Source organism: Megalops cyprinoides, chromosome 3 (genome assembly GCF_013368585.1).
Source record: "Megalops cyprinoides isolate fMegCyp1 chromosome 3, fMegCyp1.pri, whole genome shotgun sequence".
NCBI lineage: Eukaryota > Metazoa > Chordata > Actinopteri > Elopiformes > Megalopidae > Megalops > Megalops cyprinoides.
In genome coordinates this window covers 34102263-34108277 of record NC_050585.1, presented here as the reverse complement: position 1 = coordinate 34108277, position 6015 = coordinate 34102263, and positions in this window count along the sequence as shown.

The following is a 6015-nucleotide window of genomic DNA, read 5'->3' as shown; positions in this document are numbered from 1 at the left end:
AAGGGCTTTTGGATTACATTGCATAGTTTTTTCCTATCTTTTTTTTTTTTTTTTTAAATATGCCTTCAAATTTGGTTTCAAAATTTCATCTGCCAATACTGATAACAAGGGTCGTCTTCCAGCTTGTAGCAGTTTGTTAGGTAGACATGTTATTAATATATCCACTGTATGAGAGTATAAATGTGGTAATCCCTTCGCTAGGAATGCAGTAATCTTAGTTGTACACTCTGTAGGAGACATTTAAGTCAGTGGACTCAATTAGCTTGTACGTCAGGATATAGTAAGCAATGTTAAGAGTTTGAATATATACTGAAGTGTGCGCATGTGTATATGTATTCTTATACACAGGCTTGCATGCACGCGCACATACACACAACATAGGATGTGTTGTGCTGGATGTTAACCGGGATTTAGTTGCCCTTCCAACGCACTTAGCTGGAACAGCAGGCACTATGTGAAACCAGTGGAAGCCACGTGCCAACACAACAGAGGCAGAGGGGTGGTGATGGCGTCATTGGAGTTATTCAGGATCTAACACGTTAAGGATTCAAAGGGATTGAGTGCAACTGGGGAAATGCAGAGACGAAAGTGGAATTTTGAAGTTTGGTATGATGAAGATGGGTTTGACGTGAAGAGAGAGGGAGGGGGTGGAAGAGAAGAGAAAGGGAAGAGTAGGCGTCAGCTAGGCCCCGTCTCGCCCACGGCCTGCCCCTCCTTTCCAGTGCAGGTGCCAAAGATACACAGGGTGTACTGCACACTGCGCCCTCACTCTCTGGTCAGTGCCCAGCGCATCACACATAGTGCTATCACTAGCTGACCACTGGTCTTGGATAAGAAGGGGACATCGGAGAGGTTTAGAACGCAGCCAGGATTGCAGAATCAATCATTTTAAATGTTAACGGATGACATTCTTTACAACAGGCGTGCACAACGTTCCAGTTTTAATAATTACAGTAATAAGATTGCGTGTTGTATGGAAAATGTCCATGTATATAGCTGCATACACAATGTGAAAGACCAAGCTGTCATTTGCAATAAGGATTGAAGTTAATAATGTAATATAATGTACAGGCCCTTTATAGACAGTGACACGTGGTTGTAATTATTTTTGTTTTTGAACGTAACAGGTAGTTACAGCCACTCCACAGAGGGCCTGGTGGCATTGGTAGAGAGCCATAGCGTGCTCGCAGGAGAGGGGCAGGGTTGAAGTGGTAAAGGGGCATTGGAGGCTAGGACAGTGGACACATGGACAAACAGCTCCTCTCATTGTTACTGCTGTCAACCATATCCAGTTTCATTGTGGTGGGGCCAGCATCATCAGGGCTTCTGAAGAGGGGTTGTAGGTTAGGTTTGTGAATTTGCTTTTTAATATTGACGTTTCTCTGCGTGTAGTTAATACATTAACCCACCTGTGAGAACTGAAAGAATGGCAGAGTCCTTGTCTCCACTGTTATAGTGTTATAGTGTGACTCCCTGGCTGCTCCAGCAGTCATTCTCTCTCCCTCCAGAGCCAGGATTTCCTGGCCAAGTTGAACAGCTGATCCAGTGGGATGTCTTTGCTGGCTGGAGAGAAGAGGGATCAGAGAATTGACTCAGGAGTGATTTATGGGAGAGCAAGAATTGAGTAGAAAAGAGGAAGACACTGACAGATGTGCAAAAATCCGGGAATTCACCTAAGGAAAAGATTGAGTTTGGGTTCAGGCCGTTCCCCGCCCCAGTTTGAAACCAAAATGACTGAATTGGGTGGAGGACTGCCCAGAGAATCAGCCATGATGGACATTTGCACAGCCTTCCTAATATTAATGACGTGTATATTTAGAGATAATGTGACCACATATCAGAATTATTTTATTAAACAAGTCATTGAAGACACAGACACAAGTGCACAAACATGTATAAAGAATCTATAATAATACACAGGTACTTAAACTATTAAGAGGTCTTTTATCAGCAGAAGAACTCAAGTCCTCAATGGTACCCTTTGATCTTTATATAAACAATATAAATCGGTGTAAACATCATCACTTATTCTGTTACATTAAGAATAATTAACCACTAATTTAAACTGCAAATGGAGCTTTATTTAGCGGAGTATTACCTATAGTATATTAAATGTTCCCATGTACAATACAGTAGCATGTATAATATAACTGTGTTCTAGAAGCATCCAGCAGGATAATGTCCTTGTAAAGCATGGCTGTATATGGGAAGAGCAATGGTTATTGCAGCATTGGTTGGTGTATTTTTAAACCCTAATGTCTCCTCCACCTGACCACTGTACTCCCTGTGTTTGAAGTCTTTATGAAAACGGTCATTCATAGGTAAAGGTTTTATATAGTGATGTACCACTGTCCCTAGATACTCATATGTGCCACCTAAATTTAATCAGAACGTTCCAAGTCTTTGGCTTACTACAGCATTCCATTAAAGACTGTCTGCCCCCACCACCACCCACAAACTCACTACAATGGACCACAAAACATCAAGTTTCTTCACTTGTTTTGCTCAGTTGAAATGTATTCAAGGCCTTTTATTTGGAGATTTTGGCCATTTCCTGCACCACTGTATTGCGTAATTCACTGATTACAAATGCATCCAGGTGTCTCATGGCAAAGCTGATTTGCCATGTTGTTCCTGAGCTTTGCTGTACATTAATTTTTGTTTCTTTTTTCATTCCTGATCTCCGTCTTGTACAGCAAGCAGAATTCTATGTGTGTTCACAGGTCCATGGCCTTTTTACAGCTGTAAAGGATACATTGTTTTAGTTCTACCCATCTTGCATTTTCTTTGAATCTGATGTTTACTGAGAAAAAGTCTAATCTGTTCAAGCAGTGTGTTCTGCTGAGAAGCTTTAGTCTGATAATGACCCCCTTCCCCTCTTTCAAATACGATCAGAACTAATTATTCCCAATGTCACCACTGTGGAATTAGACCACATAAACAAAGGAGTATGTTCCTTTAACAAAATGAAAAGGGTTTTTTGTATATTGTTACTTTAAAAAAGGCCATGCAAGACTTGAATAACACACATTAATTGTTGCACTGGTCCAGTTCAGTGTGGAATAAGTTCAATACCGAGTCAGAGTGGTTAAAGCTGGGGATGAGATGGAAGTTGTTTTTTTGTTTTTGTTGTTGTTTTTCCTAGAAACTTCAAGAAATTCAGCCATGTGTATGACTGTTGCCTCCGGTATTTTAAACTTAAAGGAAAGTTTAAAAAATTAAAAATAATAAAAAAACAAATAATCTAGGTTTAAAAAACTTTTCAATTCTGATATGTAATTTAAGCGCTTTTTACCATTAAGTGTTATTTAAGTTTTATTGATGATTGATGTTTATTATTGTTGAACAGAGGAACTTTATGGTTGAACTGAAGTGGGGAGCGTCTGAGAGCTTCAGGGAGCATTTCAGAGCACAAGTCTGTGGCGGGTTGGTTTGCTTTTAAGAGAGAGAAGCGTTTTCGTCTCTTCTCTTTGGGAAGGGCAAAGTAAAGGCCTTCTTTATGCATGGACAAGACCAGTATCCTATTTTCTACACATCTCAGTTAGTAAATTTCATTCTATTTTGTGCCAAACATGTTTCAGGACACTTTTTGAAGGCGTCCATATTCAAGTAATCTTGTGAAACTTTCTTTATCACATGGGACTTTTTCCAGTAACTGGACAGAATGAAATTGTTTAGCATATACACCTGCACCAAATACAACTGCAGTGGGACACCTGTATGTCCTGTAACAAATAACTCCCATGCTGGTCTCTGCTTGCTGTATTTTTCATAGTCCTTGTGCATTGGAATTCCATTTCTGGTGACCTTGAGTACTCCTATTGATCATTATAAAAATATAAAATTGGCCTGGAATCAGGAGAGATACTATTTCATCAAATTTATCCATGTTCAGTTGTTGCTAGTTGGAGCAATCTGAAGAGGTGAAATCCTGGAAATACCTGTACAACGCCTGAAAATCCCTTCTGAGTGCTTGAACTTTGCTTCAACTTTTTTGTCGAAATTAGACAATGAGCATGGAATTAATCCATTGGTTCATAGCCATATTTTCTGTGAAGTGAAAATAAGAATAATTTTTAAACAATCATACCAAACATTAAGTTGTTTGCATTATCTGCTCATTGTCTCTGCAGTTAGAGATGGATATTCTTGCATAATGGCCCCTGCTGCTTTAGCATTTCAGTGCCCAGGATTGAGAAGTTTTCCCAAAGGTTGAACTACTATAGTAGGAATAGCAGTTACTCTTGTTATGTTTGTTATTAATTGCAGCTTGAAATTTCATACTTGCTATGTTTTGAACACTAATAGTGAGGCAAAAAGTGTAAATTCTGTGTCTTCCAAAATGCATTTTCCAGAGCACATTTAACAAACAGCACCTGGAGATTCAGCATGTCCAGCTGAGGTACAACATTCTGGCAATCTTCCTGTAACACTCATAGTAAAGATGGCCTTGCTCCCATGTTATAGCAACTTTGTTAGAATGTTGTCATGACATTAGCTGATGGTCTTGTTAAGTGGAAAGACCCATGTCAGGCTTGTGGATATGAAGTGTAAATCTGTTTTATTTTTGTTTTTGCTGTTTTCTTTTTTGGAAGATCAGTTAGTGATCTCAGTGACAGAATTAAGCCAAGTTTGTAATTGTATAATATTTACTGTAAGATGTAGAACATTCAATAACTATTAAAATCTTTCCCAAAAAAGTTTTGTTTTTTGCTTTTTTCTCACATGAAACCAGTGGTCAAGATTGTGATTTAAGGAATGTATACATTTTTAATAGCCATATAAATAATATTAATACATTAAGTTTTGACAGAAGAATCATTGTGACCACATAAAATAGTATGCTGTCTGCCCAGTGACAACACATTGGTAAGTACTGTTGTACTTAAAGTGGTGTATTTTTTAAAAAACCCAGACTTCTGACCTCTCTGACATAGTGGCGTTTTGAAGTATGTATTATAGTGCAGCGAAGAATATCACAATACAAAATCGAGACTATAATGCTTCACAAACGTTAAAAAAAATATTAATGTTGAATCATGTACATGTCCTTTTGTACGATATTTCATGTTGTTTCTGAAATTCACTTTGTATTTTCACATTGGAAGTCGCTCTGGATCATTTGCTAAAGTGACAAAATATAAGCATAAACATTGGAGTTGTAAATGCGCTTTCTGTTGTTGTTCAGACCTTTGAAAATAGTCTTGGTAATTTCAAGAAGCGGACAGGGGGGAAATTAACTCCGGATCGCTAATACAGAAATAATAGAAAAAATAGAAAACTGTAAGCTAACATTTCCTGCATAGTTATGCATAGGCCTAACCAATTCAGTCATGGTAGAAACATCTCGTTTGCCCTACTGACTGCCATGGTTGTGTCAGTTTCTCCTTGCCTTTCTGATGCTGTGAGAGTTGTGTTGTATGCCCAATTTATGGGTTTTGCTGCAAACATGTGCAAGCTCAGTCCCGTCCTGCCTGCTCAGGTAAACCTAACCTCCAATGCCGGAGATAATTATGTCATAAAATGCAGGAGGGAGACACAATTACGTGGCCAGCCACAATTTGGAGGTCCATTCAAATGGCTATCGCACCCATTTAAAAGACTAGAAGCTATAGAGGGGTAGTGATGATGTAAATGATTTGACACCGTTTCTGCCAGCCCCTTTCGTACTACCTTTGTAATTTAAGTATACATCCTGAGTCGCAATATTAAAGAGATCACCATGACGCCAGGGCATGGTTACTGCAGTGTGTGTGATCTGGGCTAACTAAACAGGTAGGTTAACTTCTACACTTAACAAATGATCCCAGGTAAGAATCGGCATCTCACACAGTTTGGGGTTGTGGTTAATATTGTTGCGGACAACCCAATCAAATGGTAGTCCAGAAGTCTGTCCTGAAGAAAAAAATCCCGAAAAATCTCCCAAGCGTGTCCTCAGAGTGTCGCAATCGAGCCGCTTTCCAAGCTGCAACCTCGCTTAATTTCCATAGCAATGCTCCTGGTAGTATTTCCCTC